The sequence below is a fragment of the Vipera berus genome, assembly GCF_964194415.1.
Source record: "Vipera berus genome assembly, chromosome: Z".
In the NCBI taxonomy this organism is placed as follows: Eukaryota; Metazoa; Chordata; class Lepidosauria; order Squamata; family Viperidae; genus Vipera; species Vipera berus.
Window position 1 is genome coordinate 46,831,603 of NC_138205.1, and position 19,285 is coordinate 46,850,887.

Genomic DNA, 19,285 nt, shown 5'->3' on the forward strand with positions numbered 1-19,285 from the left:
GCTCTGCATGAGCCATTCCAAAACTAAGATCTTCCTCTGGTAAAGTCATTCTTTTGTTGATTTGGAGGTATGCTTTGGATTGTTGTGTTGAAAAGTGAAATTACTCTTCATCTTTAGCATTATATAAGAAACCTGAAGGTTTTCTGCCAAACCTGACTGATAGTTGGAACTGTTATAATTCCCTTCACCTTGACTAAAGCCCCAGTTGCAGCTGAAGAAAAGCAGACCCAAAGCATCATGCTGCCATCATCATGCTTCATTGTGGATATGGAGTACTTTTGGTGATGCAGAGTGTTGGTTTTGCACCAAACATACAATTATAGCCAAAAAGTTCAATCTAGTCTCATCCCATATAGCACATTTTCCCACATGCTTTTGTCAGATTGATATAGATTTTGGAAAATGTAGCCAGGCTTGGATATTTTTTCTTTGTAAGAAATCCTTCCATCTTGTGGAAGGAGGTAGCAAAACTACATCATGTTTTATTAAGAATTAGATAGCTGAGGAGAGGTCATCTTGAAATAAAGCTATTTCTACATGGTCACTAAGAGCTAACACCAATTTGATGCCTGTCTATCTATCAATTTCTTTCAAGGAATTATTTCCTCAAGCGCAGGTAAGGATGTTTCCCCGAATTAAAAAGACTGTATAATCAAAAGTAGGAATAAAAATTGATATATTTTACAATGGATAATGAGAAGTTCTAAAGAAAGCTATTTCCAGATCACTTATACCGTCAAAAAAAGTCAGTGGAAAGAGGAAAGAAACCTAATTGCTTGCCTGAGCTTTTGGTAAGAAAGATGTCATTTTTCTGGTGCTAAATTTAAGTCCATTGTATCTCTTACAAATCCACTTGAACAGACTGTTTAATGCTCTGATGACTGCTGAAAAGATTCTGAAACATTAACTTTATTTTATCTCCTAGAAATGGTCATTTCATCAATTTGGTTCTTTAATTTCTTCTTGTGACAGACTGGCTGTATTTTTACAACATATTGTAGTGAATGATGGCCAAAGATTGATTTGCTATTGATATAAAGCAGGTGATCACTTAGCAGTTAGGTGTGTATAATTAACAGAAAATTTGTTATTTGGGCTAATCATGGGTATGAGTCTTGCAAACAACCATTATGACAGAAAAGTAACATAACGAGATTTTAAATAATTGTTTAATATAAGCTAAGCAAAACCATAGATATAATAGAAAACCAGACCTCAAAATCTGAATTAAGAATAATATTTCAATAGAAAAACAGGACATGCCTCTTATCTGCCTCTGTTTCTCTTTTCCTCTGCCTGGCTGCCTCCCTTCTTTCTTTCATGAATTTCTATCTTCCCACTAGATATGTGTTACAATGTATTTCACACACAGGATGTTTACAGCAAAGGCCTCGGCTGGAGCAAGCAGCTGCTCATATCCACTCCCCAGGCCTGTGATGGAAGGAATGTAATTAAAAACAATCAAATTCCAGGTCTGCTGGATGTAGAAACAATGTCAAGTGGAAAACTTTCAGTGGTGGTGTGTGCAAATGTGTCATCAATGATTCAGTTAAAAAGTGGAGCACAATTTTCCATTCAGAAGAATGAAGCTGAAAAACCACTTCACGGGCCGGATCCGGCCCCCGGGCCTTGTGTTTGACATGTCTGATCTAGAAAATACAAAATGCAAAATATTGAACTCTCAGGATTGAGTTTTATCAGTTTTACTACCATAAATAAAACAATTCCTTCAGCTCCTCATTTTAAATACTGAACACACTTTAGATAAAACTTTTCATTATGTGCAGCCCAAGGCAATATAAATTATTATACAAGCAAATTAACAATTCCCTCTATTGTCCAATTCTAAATCCATCCTGGTCTGAAATGATAGCAGAAATCCTTAAAGTAATGAACTATCAATTTCATCACTAATGAATAGCTCTAAGCAGCTTCACAAAACATGCTCAATCCAAGAAGTTAATTAACAGAAAGCAGGTATGCAGCAGTATTCATTCTGTCTGGTACAATTCTTTACACTCATAGATGGTTTATTTGAGATATAGCATGTGGCTTAAACCTAGAACACATGCCATTTCTGCTTAGTTCTAAACAGAATTTGAAATCGAGGTTTGTTATTGATTTCACACTCTACATAGCAATAAATGGAAATGATAGCCTCTCCAGATTCAACCAACATGATGAATCTCAGCCAAATCACTTGTGATGGTCGGGAAGTTTTACAGGATGAGGTTATGATAATGGCATACATTTTCTGTTAACTAAGTGACATAGTTGAGAATGTTGCATTAAAAACACCTTCTGAATCTAATTCAATTAAATAATAGATTTTGTTTTCACAGTTTATCAGCTGGCTTCACACTTTATGCTAATCTGTGATTTCCCTAACCATAGTATATTGATTAGCTAGATTTGTAACACACTGAACCATGATTTACAAACCACATGGTTAATCATACTAAATTAAAATAAAACCAGCCACATTGCAGCTGCATGTAGCTTATGAGACCTGCATTCTTATGTTCAAGCTTACTAATTGCTGACATCTGGAATGGTGTACTCTGGGAAAACTAAAATACAAGCCTTCTGAGTCATGGAAACTTAGAAAACAAAATAAGTGTATGGTTTCCAAGGCTACCCTATGAAGAACAGGGTGCAGAGCACAGCCTTAGCTATAAAAGCATCTCTTTAGTTACTAAAGTAAAAACATATGTTTTCTATTATCGTAAATCAAGCTAACAATCACAACTCTGTTTTTAATTGTATATTCAGTACTAACCCTTTCATAACATTTTAAATGAAACCATAAAGCATAGAAAACACAATAGGAAATTTAATGCAAAAATTGAGAGCCAATATTTTGAATGATCAGTTTTTGGAAAAATTCCTTGCTTATTGTCTTATCATTCTGTTCATGCTATTTTATTTTATATCTTCCTGAAAACGTATACCCTCTTTTTTATTTTTATTGATTTTAAATCCAGCTTTCATCTTTGGGGCTACTATAACAGCAACAGTGCCCTCTGGAGAGGAGAAGTAAGATAAACTTCAGGATTGCAGTCATGACCACACAATTAAACCCTGTTGCTTTTCTTATTTGTGGATTATAGCCATGTAAGGCACACATACAAAAAAATGGCAGAGCCTGAACTGCAGCCAGCATCTTGAATTTTTGCCCCCCCGGCATCCCTTCAATTGTGACCCTGCAGATCTGTGCATGCCTACTATAACAAAAAATCAAACAAACCCCAAACACTCAAAATAATGACTGTTATCATCATCTTCAAATCAAGAAAGAAAATCAAAATTAACATTCAAAACAAAGAAATAGCACTTGCCTCTGTCTTGTTATGGCAGAATTTATATTATTATTATAATATCTATTATTTCTAATAACTTTCTCACTTGATTTGTTATACTTTGTTTTAATATGATAGACTAAGTATGTGCTGCATTCAACCATCTTTTCTCATCATGTAGGGCAGGGAAAGTATTTCTTCTCCTTCCCTAATTCTTTTTGAGTTTGATTTCAGTATATTTCAAAGAAATTCTAGTCTGAAAAGCAGAAGCCAACCCCACCCCACCCCCCAAAAAAACCTGGTTGTGAGGTTGGTGGCCTTAGGAGGGAAATTATCAAATCCATAAAACTACATATTGTCTCTCTTAATATGACATACTTAATTTGATGGGCAATTTGAGGTTCGCAACATTGTACAACAGGTAGCAACCAAAACCATCCCAAAGAAAAAGAAATGCAAGAAAGCAAAATGGCTGTCTGAGGAAGCTTTGCAAATAGCTGAGGAAAGGAGGGAAGCGAAAGGCAAGGGAGAAAAAAAAAGATATGCCCAATTAAATGCAGAATTCCAAAGAATAGCTAGAAGAGATAAGAATGCCTTCTTAAATGAACAATGCAAAGAAATAGAAGAAAACAATAGAATAGGGAGGACCAGAGATCTTTTCAAGAAAATTGGAGAGATGAAAGGAACGTTTCATGCAAAAATGGGCATGATAAAGGACCAAAACGGCAGGACCTAACAGAGGCAGAAGAGATTAAGAAGAGGTGGCAAAATTACACAGAAGAACTATACAAGAATGAGCTTAACGTCCCAGATAATCACAATGAGGTGGTCACTGACCTCGAGCCAGACATCCTAGAATGTGAAGTGAAGTGGGCCTTAGAAAAGCTGAGCAACAACAAAGCTAGTGGAGGTGACATTATTCCAGCTGAGCTATTCAAAATCTTAAAAGACGATGCAGTAAAAGTGCTACACTCAATTTGCCAGCAAATTTGGAAAACTCAAGAGTGGCCACAGGATTGGAAAAGATCAGTTTACATTCCAATTCCAAAGAAAGGCAGTGCCAAAGAATGTTCAAACTATCGCACCATTGCACTCATTTCTCATGCTAGTAAAGTTATGCTTAAAATTCTACAAGCTAGACTCCAGCAGTATGTGGATCGAGAACTACCAGAAGTACAGGCAGGATTTCGAAGAGGCAGAGGAACTAGAGATCAAATTGCTAACATACGCTGGATCATGGAGAAAGCTAGAGAGTTCCAGAAAAACATCTACTTCTGCTTCATTGACTATGCTAAAGCCTTTGGTTGTGTGGATCATAACAAACTTTGGCAAGTCCTTAAAGAGATGGGCATACCAGACCATCTTATTTGTCTCTTGAGAAATCTATATGCAGGCCAAGAAGCAACAGTGAGAACTGTACACGGAAGCACTGATTGGTTCAAAATTGGGAAAGGAGTCCGGCAAGGCTGTATACTGTCGCCTTGCCTATTTAACTTATATGCAGAGCACATCATGAGAAAGGCAGGGCTAGATGAATCAAAAGTTGGAATTAAGATTGCCAGAAGAAACATCAACAACCTAAGATATGCAGATGATACCACTCTAATGGCAGAAAGTGAAGAAGAACTAAAGAGGCTCTTGTTGCGGGTGAAGAAGGAGAGTGCAAAACTTGGGTTGAAACTAAACATTAAGAAAACCAAGATCATGGCATCTGGCCCTCTCAACTCCTGGCAAATAGATGGGGAAGAAATGGAGGTAGTGACAGATTTTATTTTCCTGGGCTCCAAGATCACTGCAGATGGGGACTGTAGCCAAGAAATTAAAAGACGCTTGCTCCTGGGGAGGAAAGCCTTGGCAAATCTAGACAGCACACTAAAAAGCAGAGACATCACCCTGTCAACAAAAGTGCGTATAGTCAAGGCTATGGTCTTCCCAGTTGCAATGTATGGCAGTGAAAGCTGGACCATAAGAAAGGCTGAGCGCCAAAGAATTGAAGCCTTTGAACTATGGTGCTGGAGAAGACTCCTGCGAGTTCCTTGGACTGCAAGGCGATCAAACCGGTCAGTCCTAGAGGAGATCAACCCTGACTGCTCTTTAGAAGGCCAGATCCTGAAGCTAAAACTCAATACTTTGGCCACCTAATGAGAAGGAAGGACTCACTGGAGAAGAGCCTAATGCTGGGAAAGATTGAGGGCAATAGAAGAAGGGGACAACAGAGAATGAGGTGGCTGGATGGAGTCATTGAAGCAGTAGGCGTGAGCTTAGATGGACTCCAGAAGATGGTAGAGGACAGGAAGGCCTGGAGGAACATTGTCCATAGGGTCGCGATGGGTCGGACACGACTTCGCAACTAACAACAACAACAACAATTTGATGGGCAAGGCGGATATGCAAGATGGCAGGCATGATGTTATGATGCAATACCCATGTTGTTTGCATGTCTATAGGAGTAGCAAGGGGGAAGTCAGAATGATGCATACACTATCACAATGTCACAAGTCCTGCACCTTTCCTACGTTCATTGGAAGTTTGCATAGAGTCCCCCAAAAGGGCAGAGATAGCTGCACGCTATTTAATTTCCTAATAAAAACAGCAGGATAAATTTGGTTTACAGATAACCATGATCCAGCAAGTTAAGAATCTGGTAAGCCTCTGTAAACAGAAATGCATTTAGTCATATGTATTATTATTTTATTTCTTCATGTATTTATTTACGCTTGGTGGGCCGCATATGGCCTGCATGGTATATGTTGTGCAGGCCTGTCTTGTGGAAGATATGATTTGGGGTATCTCTCAGTGCCTCCTAATCTACTTACCAAAAAGAACAGTGGCACATAGACATAACTGGGCATCTCCTCTGTACCTTCAATTGCACTTCCTCTTTTTAAAACAAGATTACTAACTTTGGAGTCTTCTTTCCTGTTTTCTTCCCTAAGTACGTACACATACAAAGGAGCAGTTTCCTTGCAATTCTGCCTGGCAATATATAGCAAAGTGAGTTATTACTCCAGAACTCCCTTTTCCAGAAGCACAACATGCTTCCTCTAACATGGTTATCAGTCCAGCACAGGGAAAGAAGCAAAGAGTTCTGTGAAAGAAAAGGAAAGGTTATGACTATGTCATGTTTGCCATTCTTTAAGGAGGTACTAAAAAGGAAAGCAGCTAATTTTTCAGAAATAAGCAGAAAGCCTGAGGAAAAGGACTAAAATTTTCTCTTTCATTTTTCAAACTGAAGATACGTTAAACATAGTTCCGCAGGAACACAAAACAGCTCCTCCAACAGCTTTTCCTGACACACATCAAAAGTCTCACCCTCCTTTCTTAGTTCCACCCATTCGGGATAATAGAAACAAAGTTCCTAATTAGACTTCTGCCCAAAATAATCATGCTAATATCTACTCCCTATTCTAAAGAGAAGTGAATCCTTAATTTCCATGCTATCACTTTTTGAATACCTAATAGAAAAACACTCAGCATTTAAGAGTGCACAATAAAGACAGCTTTATACATTTTCATAAAATACATTTTATTAATTCAATACATCAAATAAGAGAACAGTACACTTGCAGACCCCTTCATGTGGACATCTCCTTGTCGGGGAGTGGGGAAGAGGCTTATGTGTTCTGTAAAGGTTGAGAGCTCCTAAGCCAGACAGATGTCAACTAAGGAGCCAGAGTAAGAGTATCAACAAACTCATTTACCATGATGAGACAACAGGGGAAAAAAATCCATACCAGATTGGTCATGATCCGGGTTAACGAGGATCCTTGGGCAGCTGTCAAAAAGTGAGTTACAATGGTTTGAGAAAGACCTGGGGACCTACTCCACAAAAAACTTGCCAAGAAAATTCTATGGTAAGGGTCTCAAACATGTTAGATGGGGTGCCCAACGATGGACAACATGAATCCCAGTTGCTAAGGCAGCCAGTGGCATAATGTCTGTGTTGTATAGAGATATGTCTGATAGGCACATGGAATGTCAGAAGAATGAGTCAGGCTAAATTAGATATTGTCAAACAAGAGATTATCAGGTTGGAAAATGATCTCCTTGATGTCAGTGAATTACACTGGTCAGATAATGGCTTTTTAGTTTGAGAACTTCACCATCTATTATTCAGGACATGATACATGATACCAGGAAAACAAATGGAGTGGCATTCATTTTAAGCAAGAAACTTGCTAGAGCAGTGGCCATTATCAGTGACCAAATTATGACCATCAGAATTTGTGCCAAGCCCCTCAACATCACAGTTATCCAAGTCTATGTCTCAATTGCTACTACAGAGTTTGAAATAGAGGGCTTGTATGCCATGGTCCAAGAAACTCTGAAACAAATACCCAAAAAAGACATTGTTTACATTCTGGGTGACTTCAATGCAAAAACTGGCAAACAAAGCAGAGAAAGACATCACTGGTCGTTTGGGACTAGATGAGAGGAATGATGCAGGTAACGATTTGGTAAATTTTTGCCAAGAAAACAGATTTAGGATCATGAATACATGGTTCAAATAGCACAAGTGCTGCTTGGACCTCACCAAATGGACTTCACCATAATCAGATTGACTATGTCCTATGCAGTCGTCGATGGATCAGTTCAGTCCTTGCTGATTGCAGTTCAGATCATGAATTGTCAGTGGCAAAGATTAAAGTAAACTATGCACTGTGAAAAAGGCAGTGGCTCCAAAGACATTGGAGGTAAAATATATGTTTGAACTATTGGAAACTGCAGTGAACTGATGAACTGTGACAAAAAATTCAATCGACCATTTTTGGAACTGCAGAAGAAGATATACTATACAAGAACCCAGAGAAAAACTGCAATTGCCTCGCAGATGAAAACATCAAAATAACTGAGCAAAGAAAAGTAGCCAAGACAGCAGGCAAATGGAAAGAAGCAAGAAGACTGAATGCAGTTTTCCAGGGGGCAGCAAGGAAGGACAATGAAGTTTATGGGGATGAGCGATCTAAACAGCTTGAAGCGGACTACATGAAAGGTCACACCAGGAATGCATTATGCAAGTCAAAAAGATCTAAGCACCATTTATTGCTCATAAAGGCATCATTAAAAAGAAAAGAAAGAACAGTTTGACCAATAAGGCATCAAAAACAGACAGACTACACATAAAAATGACAGACTAGAAATAAAAATTAAAATAAGCAAAAAATGGTAAGACAACACCTGTCTGATCTTGATAAATATAAATCACTGGGACCTGATGGATTACACCCCAAAGTTCTGAAGGACTCAGCAGATGTTATCTCAGAACCATTGAATCATATCTTTCAAAAATCCTGGGGCACCAGTGAACTACCTGAGGATTAGAAAAGAACTGATGTGGTTCCCATCTTCAAAAAAGGGAGGAGGAAAAAACAGACCCAGGAAACTACAGACCAATCAGATTAATATCAATACCTGGGAAGATAGTGGAAAAGATTATCATAAAACATGAATGTCTAGAAACAAATAAAGCTGTGACTAGAAGCCAGCATGGGTTTGTTAAAAACAGATTATGCCAAACCAATCTTATTTCATTCTTTGACAAAGTGATTAACTTAGTAGACCAGCAAAATATTGTGGAGATAGTATACTTAGATTTCAGTAAGGGATTCAACAAAGTAGACCACAACCTACTTCTTGGTGAGCTAGAAAAATGTGGGATAGACAGCAGCATCACCACCAGATGGATTTGTAAGTGGTTGACAAACTGTACTCAATGAGTAGTTCTTAATGGTATCACATCTACATGAAGGGAAGTAAGCAGTGGGGTATCATAGGGTTCCATTTTAGGCCCAGTACTCTTCAACATCTTCATAAATTACCTAGATGAGGGAACTCATCAAATAATATGATGAGAAGGGGAACTCATCAAATAATAAGCTAGCAGAAATAGCCAACACCCCAGAAGACAGGCTGATAGAATCAAAAGCACTTGAAGTATTAGTACCATTTTATAAATCCTTAGTAAGACCACACCTGGAATACGGAATTCAGTTTTGATTATTACATTACACTGTGTCTTCGAAAGAGTGGCCTTTGTTTTTTAAATGCAGATGGACTGCTGAATCTTGTCCTGATGGGTTTGTTCTACTATGTTGTACCCTGTGTTTATGAAGCGGATGTTTTGTTTCCCCAACACACAGATCTGCACGTGGCTCATTGCATTATGGATGTGAAAATTACCACATCAATGCAGTGAGGCAGGTGAAGATCTGTACATTGGGGAAACAAAACAACCACGTCATAAACATATGGCACAACATAGGAGAACAAACCCATCAGGGCAAGATTCAGCAGTCCACCTGGACTTAAAAGACAAAGGCCACTCTTTCGAAGATGGCAACAAGAGGACTGCCAGTTTGAAAGAGGCCATCTATGTCAAAATTGAACAGCCCTGTCTCACAAAGGGGGAGGGATACAACATCCTTCTGAGTTTATTTAATGAGGGAGCAAGAATCTAGACAATACTGTAAAAGAAAAAATAAGCAGTATATTGGAGGAATGTTCAGCTGCTAATTTCTGTGTCTATTTCTTTTCTGACATTTGCCAACTTTCTGCCATTTTTCCTGTCAAGTTTTGGACAGTTGGGAATTTCAGACATTTTGCCGAAATAAAAAAAAATCTTGTCATTTTAGTGGGCAAATCTTATGTACTACACCAAGTTTATTGTGGTAGTTTTCACATCCATAAATTTTTACTCACAAATAAATTGTACACTTACCTCCCAAATGACAAAACAAAAGAGTAAACCATAATGGGTGGCTGGACAATACATGGTACCCAAAATCAGAAAAGGGAATGCTGTAAGGGAAAACAATGGAAATCATCAAAAATAAAAAGTTCAGACGATTATGTCAGTCTCAAACTCTAATATGAGATTCAAGGTGCTTGTAATGGTTTTCAAAGCCCTACATCAGACATGTCAAACACAAGGCCCGGGGGCCAGATCCGGCCCACGAAGTGGTTTCATGCGGCCCGCGAAGCCATCCTGGAAACAGTGAGGGAACGGCCCCCACTGCCTTGGCCCTGGCCCAGAGACCCTCCTCCTGCCAGAGACCCTCAGATCTGTCCCACTCCTGCCCAGGCCCCCATAGGCACCCTTGATGCGAACGATGTAGAGCTGGCCATGCCCACCCAGTAGGCCATATGCACTTTAGCCACGCCCACCCAGTAGGCCACACCCACCCAGGCCACACCCACACGGCCCCCTGAGGGCAACCGCAATGCTGATGCGGCCCTCAATGAAATTGAGTTTGACACCCCTGCCCTACATGGCATGGGTCTGGAGTACCTTGGGAATCACCTGCTGCCGGCATCAACTTCCCTCCACCCGGTACGCTCCCACAGAGAGGGCCTCCTAAGGGTGCCACCGTTCGGAGAATGCCGCTTAGTGGCTTCCAGGGGGAGAGCGTTCTCTGTGGGCGCACCTGACCTATGGAACCATTTACCGGTTGAGCTCCGGATGGCTCCTGACCTTTGCTCCTTCCGACGCGATCTAAAAACATATCTATTTAAGCAATCCGGTCTGGTCTGACGGGTTTAATTTTAATTGTGGTTTTAACTTATCTTCTACATTTGGGCAGTAGGGCTTAATTTATTCTCAATTTTCTGTATTTGTGCATTTTGACATTTATGTCACTGTTCACCGCCCTGAGTCCTTAGGGAGAAGGGCAGTATACAAATCAAATGAATAAAATAAATAAATAAAATAATATGAGCACATTAAAAAATGAAGGAGCCGAACTAAACATATGATCTCCAGCATATATTGGAGCTGGGTTGAAGGGGATGCATCCATCCTTGTTCTTGATTTCTTAGCAGCTTTCAATGCCATTGATCTGAACACTCTTCTGGATTGGCTTTGCAGTTTGGGAGTGGATGGCATTGTGCCATGCTGGTTCCTTCCGCCAGAGCCAGTTCCAGTCAGTGTTCTTTATGGGAGGGGGGACTCCAGTTCCAGCTCCAGCTCCTGCTCTGCAGGTTCCTCAGGGCTCAATATTCTCTCAACATTTCCACATGAAGCCACTGGGTGAGATCATCTGAGGACATAGGCTGAAGTATTAGGCTGATGGAACACAACTTTACATCTCCCCCTTGGCTGCTCAAGTGATACCATGGAGGTTGTGTCTTCATGCCTGCAGGCTCAGTATCTAGGATTTGGATGGGGAACATCAGATTTCAACTCAATCCTAGCAAAACTGAATGTCTTATGATCCCTTGAGTCTGGGGATTTTCCATTGTTAATTCTGTATGAGGTTGACTATCTTGGACAGAACCAGTATGCAATTTGGGGGTCCTCCTGAACTCATGGCTCCTATTCAAAGATGCCCAGTAGGGATTTTGCACCACTTGTTATGTACCAATTGCACTCATTCCTGGATCAGGAAACTCTACTCATGTTCACTCATGCCTTGTCCCCTTCCAAATGCACTACTGTAATGTGCATAGAAGCTGTGATTGATGCAGAATGCAGTGGTGCAGGCAGTTATACAAACCTTCAATCAGCACCTTAGACTCTACTCCACAAGTTGCATTGGTTGTTGGTATGCTCCAGGGTTGAATTCAAGATGCTGGCAGTGACTTCTAAAAAGTTCTTATCCCCAGTTATGTTACCCATCCTATTAGGTGTGACAGAAGAGGCATGCCCCAGGTACCATTCATTAAGGAGTGCTATTTGGCAGGGCCCAGATAGAGCTTTTCTGTTGTGTTACCCACCCTCAACAACATCACCTCCCCCCTCCCCTCCCTTAGAGATTAGATTGGTAAAAATCCTGCTTCCTACTTAATCAAAACTGGAGCTCAAGTACTTCTCTTTTTGTGCATTAACTGTTGCTGAGAGAGGACAGGAAATTATTCTTGTAATCATTTATGCTGCCTCCCGTTGCTGGGACAGGATCTTAGTAGAAACTCACCAATCTCTTGCTGGGACTCCCAGGTTTCCTGATAATGTTTTCCATCACATTTCTCATGACTGAAGGCAAAGGGACTGAGGGTACCATCCTACCATCCTGTCAGTGGAATTCTAGCTCTAGCTCTTGAACCAAAGGGATCTTTTTGCATCACAAGGTCTTTCCATGAATCACTCCCATAACATCCTGTGGTAGTGCACTCTATAGATTAATTGCAAGTCTTTTGTTTTAATCCCTGATTCACCTGCTGCCAATGATCCCAGATGTTTTGGAACACTGATGAATGGTTTAATTTAGAAAAGAAAGCCTCAAAAACACTGACAACCTGAAGTTTGATGAATTCAACTAAGTTCAAGTGACTGGGTTTACGCTTGAACTTAAGCCATGGTTCATTCTAATTATAATTAAATGAAGATATATTTAATCCAACCATAATGATAAACCATAAAACAAAACTAATAACCACATGTTATGTTATGTTATGTTATGTTCAACCACCTTCTAAACCAAAATTAAACAAATCGTATCATAGTATGTGTATCACACCCATATGTGAACTTCCTGGGCTAGGAATGCAACAATGAGGAAAATAACATCTTCTGAATTTTGGTGCCATACTTCTTTTGAGCTACATATATGTATTGTGTCAAGTTTCCGACGAATGTTATTGCTTGACATATTGTTTTTTACTATTAGATGTAATTTCCTGGTTTCAGATTTTCTGATAGTCAGAATGACTTATCTTATCTAAAATATTTTTAGCTTTGTGGGTGTATGTTCAAGTCAAACCTGACTCCTGGCAATTGCCTAGGCAAGTTCCTGCATGGTTTATTTTGGCAAGGCTTTTCAGAAGTGGTTTGTCCTTGTTTCTTCCCAAGGCTGGGAATGTTTGACCTAAGCTCTCCCAGTTTCTAGCCTGTTACATTAACTACTACACCAAATTGGCTTTTCTAACTGGTGTGAAAATATCCCAACATTTTGAAATTTGCTTTGGGCTGTTTCTATAACATTCTTGGTGTAGAGAAACCTTTATTAGGGCAGAGTGCCTATTAAAGCGAAATGTTCATTGAAGTCAGACTGAGATAGACAAAATTTGCATACAGGTAGTCCTCAACTTACCACAATTGAGACCAATATTTCTGTTGCAAAAGGTGATCACATGACCCTGGGACACTGCAATTGTCATAATTATGAGTCAGTTGCTACGGCTGTGGATTTTGATTATGTGACTATTGGGATGCTACAACGATCGTGTGAAAAATGGTCATAATTTTTTCCAGCATTGTTGTAATTTTGAACAGTCATTAAGTAAACTGTTGTAAGTTGAGGACTACTTGCATTGACATAATTGATATTTTGATATAATTGTTAACAACTTATGTCATGGGAGTGATATATTATGGAATGCTAATGTTTTATTATTACAGATATTATTACATATTTCAATTTGATTCAGTATTAGATCTATCTTAACTACTTTCACACTTATAAATATTGGGAATTATAACTGGATGAAGATTATTATTTCCCTATTTACTCCATCCAGGAACTACAATCTGTACATTGTACAAGCATTCTATTGGAATGCCAAAATAACTAAGGACAACCTTCATCTGTTTCAGGTGGGGTTGGGTTGCAGTGAAAACAAGTTGGGGATGGCATGGCAGAAGCGAAGCTTCTGGAGAATGTTTCTGGCATAGTGCAGTGTAAGTGGAAAGAATTCCTACTGATGACCATCAGCTCTGCCAGGAAGACCAGACTAGGAAATCTAGTCAACAGAAAGGCTAAAGTGGCTTTTTATTTAAATTGGCTATAATAAAAGAATCCTGGAAATTTGATTGCGCTACACCTCCTTCTATTTCTTAAAGGTAAAGGTAAAGGTTTCCCCGCACATGCGTGCTAGTCGTTTCCAACTCTAGGGGCCGGTGCTCATCTCCGTTTCAAAGCTGAAGAGCCAGCGCTTGTCTGAGGATGTCTCCGTGGTCATGTGGCCGGCATGACTAGACACCAAAGGCGCACGGAACGCTGTTACCTTCCCACCGTAGTTGTCCCTATTTTTCTACTTGCATTTTTATGTGCTTTCGAACTGCTAGGTTGGCAGAAGCTGGGACGAATAACAGGTGCTCACTCTGCTACGCGGCACTCAGGATTCGACCTGCCAAACTGCCGACCTTCTGATCAGCAAGCTCAGCGTCCTAACCCACTGAGCCAGCGCGTCCCTTTCTTAAGTCCAGTGAATTAGGCAGGCATTTGCCTGAGTCACTTCCAAATATTATCTTTGTTCTGGACTTTTAAAATTGTTCAGCTCTTCTTGTCTAGATAGTAGTTCCTCCATATCTCTGTCAAGGCCATCTTCCTTACTCTCTATATGATTAAGGTTTGTTTAACTTACCTTTAATTATGAGATTAAGACATTATGCAACCAAATGGGAAGATTGAGGCAATCAGGGCAAACCTAGATTAAATGGATCCTTCATCATGATGTGTGAATTCAGGTAGCAAATCCCAAATAAGGAGAGAGAGGAGAAATGAGGGGGAAAAGGCATTTGGGCAGGACTCAGCCAGTTCGCACCAGTTCAGCAGAACCGGTAGCTAATTTTCTGTTGCCGAGGCCCAGAATGGACTTCCGGAAGCGGCATTCACACAGAGAGCCGGTTGCTCACATATTTGACTCCCACTACTGCGTTTGGAGCAAACAGTTTGACCTCAGACCATGTACAAAAGAATCCCAAGCTAATACAATACTCTGGCAGCTGGGTGGGAAAAGACACGCGAGAGGCTGGGGCTGGATAACTGCTTTCCTTTGCCTCTGATCAGACAGTTGTCAGACAAGGATGCACAATGAGAATTCTTTATTTCCTATCTCTACGCCCTATGGAAAGAGCAAAGGGAGGGTTTGGATGCCATTGTGGCTTCCATTGTTTATTAAGCTAGCTCGTCCCTTTCCTTTCCTGGCCGAAAGGTCCAGGAAGGAAGGCTTGAACCCCGTGCTTTCTCTATTCAAGCTATACTCATGGGGACAATTTGACCGCTGGGTGTTCTTCCTTCCTTCCTTTTGGGTTATACAATTGAATGGGTGTGTATGACCTATCAGTGTAAGTGCGTGGCAGTTAATTTTTCTTTTTGTGTTCTCTTTCACACACATAGGCACACACTCAAAGCAAACTATAGGGTGATGGGATTCTTAAAATTACTGGTGCTGTCATAATGAAGAACAATAAGACGGTAACATATGCACAAGCAAGCTGTGTGCAGGGAGAGAAAGCACCATTGTTGCTGTATTTGTACTCCACCATTCCTGTGACAGCCTTGTTTTGCAGCCTCCAGGGCCACAATGTCTTGCCATAACCTTTGCCTATCTCCAGTGGCATTTCAGTTTCAGATGTGTCACTGTGTCATTATTACTTTGTCCTAGGTGCTCAGGGTAAAGAATGGGTGGGTAACATTAATTTCACAGTATTTTCAAACTAGCCCTACCATATACAGGTGAAACTCAAAAAATTAGAATATCGTGCAAAAGTTTATTTATTTCAGTAATGCAACTTAAAAGGGGAAACTAATAAGTATATGAGATAGACTCATTACATGCAAAGCAAGATAGTTCAAGCCCTGATTTGTCATAATTGTGATGATTATGGCTTACAGCTCATGAAAACCCCAAATCCACAATCTCAGAAAATTAGAAAATTGCATGAAATCAATAAAACAAGGAGTCTACATAGAACAATATCAGACCTCTGAAAAGTATAAGCATGCATATGTACTCAGTACTTAGTTTGGGCCCCTTTTGCAGCAATTACTGCCTCAATGAGGCATGGCATGGAAGCTATCAGCCTGTGGCACTGCTGAGGTGTTATGGAAGACCAGGATGCTTCAATAGCGGCCTTCAGCTCTTCTGCATTGTTCGGTCTCATGTCTCTCATCTTTCTCTTGGCAATGCCCCATAGATTCTCTATGGGGTTCAGGTCAGGCGAGTTTGCTGGCCAATCAAGCACAGTAATCCCACGGTCATTGAACCAGGTTTTGGTGCTTTTGGCAGTGTGGGCAGGTGCCAAGTCCTGCTGGAAAATGAAGTCAGCATCCCTATAAAACTCGTCTGCGGAAGGAAGCATGAAGTGCTCCAAAATCTCCTGGTAGATGGCTACGTTGACCCTGCACTTAAGGAAGCACAGTGGACCAATACCAGCAGATGACATGGCTCCCCAAATCAACACAGACTGTGGAAACTTCACACTGGACTTCAAGCATCTTGCAGTGTGTGCCTCTCCATTCTTCCTCCAGACTCTGGGTCCTTGGTTTCCAAATGAGATGCAAAAGTTGCTCTCATCAGAAAAGAGGACTTTGGACCACTGAGCAACAGACCAGGGCTGTTTTTCTTTAGCCCAGGTAAGACGCTTCTGACATTGTTTGTTGTTCAGGAGCGGCTTGACAAGAGGAATATGACATTTGAAGCCCATGTCCAGGATCTGTCTGTGTGTGGTGGCTCTTGATGCACTGACTCCAGCCTCAGTCCACTCCTTGTGAAAATCCCCAACACTTTTGAATGGCCTTGTCCTGACAATCCAATCCAGGCTGCTTGTGCACCTTTTTCTTCCACACTTTTCCCTTCCACATAACTTTCTATTAATGTGCTTTGATACAGCACTTTGTGAACATCCAACTTCTTTTGCAATTACCTTTTGAGGCTTTCCCTCGTTATAGAGGGTGTCAATGATGGTTTTCTGCACAACTGTCAGGTCAGCAGTCTTCCCTATGATTGTGATGCCTGCTGAACCAGACTGAGAGACCATTTAAAGGCTCAGGAACCCTTTGCAGGTGTCATGGCTTAATTAGCTGATTAGAGTGGGACACTTTGAGCCTAGAACATTGCACCTTTTCACAATATTCTAATTTTCTGAGATTGTGGATTTGGGGTTTTCATGAGCTGTATGCCATAATCATCACAATTATGAGAAATCACGGCTTGAACTATCTTGCTTTGCATGTAATGAGTCTATCTCATATATTAGTTTCCCCTTTTAAGTTGCATTACTTAAATAAATGAACTTTTGCATGATATTCTAATTTTTCGAGTTTCACCTGTAGGTTATTTTGAATGATAATGACTTCCCAGGATCTGTCAGTGGACTCTATGACTGTATCAGAAACTGAAACTTGTCTTTAATTATTACATACCATGAAACCTTCCATTGTAAGTTTTACATGGGATATCATTGTAGGGTCAACCTGATGGGAATGAAAGGGGAGGGTCTGACACAAAAGCTGGGGTCGGTGTCACTGCTGCTTCATTTTCTGGTGTATCGTTTATCCTTCCTTTACTAAATAACACAACTAACCCACACCTGGTGCATTTCAAATGTGCCACATTACAACTCCCAGTTTTCCCAATCCAAGTATCTCACAAGTTTCTATTTTGCTCTTTCATGCAATCTTTGCACCCTTTTAAAAATGTCTCAGTTTTAGATAATACAGAGGAAGAAAAACAAAATTAAAAACTGTCTAATACAATGCATGGATACATGTATATTTTAGGCTAGTAAATTATATGAATACAGCCACAGAGTATTTGTCCCAAACCAAACAAATATTTAATCTAATCAGAGTATTTTGCTGAATTTTTCCATCTCTGATAGCCATATCCCAAACTAGGTATATTGAAATCTGCCAGATGTCCATATTTTTTGGTTTAACTTATCTATTTAGGCAATATTTCAAATATTAATATATAATTAAATGTGACTTTCCAAATTGGTGGACTTTACATAAGTTACTTCCCATAATCTTTAGCCAGCATAATTAGGAATTAGAAGAGAAAGTCCTATATGTATGGAGGGCTTTTGGTTGAAGAAAGTTGGCAAAGTTTAAGTCAAATTTGCAATAAAGGACATTTAGACATACTGTAAATGTGCGATAAAGATCTTTTCTATTTTCATATTGTTTAAAATTCAAAACAATCTTCTGAAATGGCAAATTTTATTGATTATCACTGACCTTGACTATTGTAGCTCTTGTTGTTTTCTTCATATACAAAAATATGACTTTGTTGAAAAGCCTACAAAGTTAAATCTGCAATAAGCATACAGTACATAATTGTTCCACTGATAAAAAATAGCTGTTCATTTATATTGTATTCATCAAATAATTCTATCTCCTGCCTCTAAAGTTATGCTATTACTTTGTCTCTTAACCATTTTCTTGATTTTTCCTTTCTTTCCTTTTTCTCTATATCATGAACTGCATGACTATAAAATATTCCTTCCTGAGGACTGACTTTTGCACATCTAATGGTGAATGTGGTTAACAATGTTTATGTGATGCCAGAAGACTGTTTCAGCCTCTTGGCAAGCCAAAATGCCATGCAATAGCAAGAAAACAGCACTGGTGGATATGCTGGACTTTCCATTCATGAAGGCATGCTGCCTTTATCAGTTGCATGCCAGCTAAGTCAAACCAGTTGGAGAAGGGCTTTAGCTATTACAATTATGGTTCTTCCCCAAAAACAAAACAAGAAACCTGTACTTTTGTAGTGTGCCAGCTATAATTGGCAGAAAAGTTCATCATAACTCTTTGTCAGATAGGAAACAGCTTTCTGCAAATGCTTACAGACTTCTGCCATTCTTCTTTAATGAATTGAGTCTTCATTGCAATATATCCTGGAGCTACTTCCATTGCCTGTCACTGCGAATGACAATATAAGAGGTTGCCAATAATGCTTAAGGCTCATCTATATATTCCAACATACTGCATACGTCCAAATGATAAATCTTCAGATTGATTGATTTTTTTAAAAAATAATTTTGTTAAGCCATAGTTTACTTATGAAACCATAATGTTTACATTCATATCAGTTTGCAAAGCCAAATTAAAGAAACCATTATTATAGTTTAGTAAAGAGCATCCCCCAAATAGCTAATGTTAAGGATTTAGGGAGTTGAAGTTTACACAGTTTGGAAGTGCCTTAATGGGAGAAGCCTGGTTTTCTGTCATAGATGAATCCAATCATGGAGCCTTGGTATTTCAGCTTCTTTGGCTCCCCACTCAATATTTAAAATTTCAAAGACCTATTTTCAAACCTAGGAT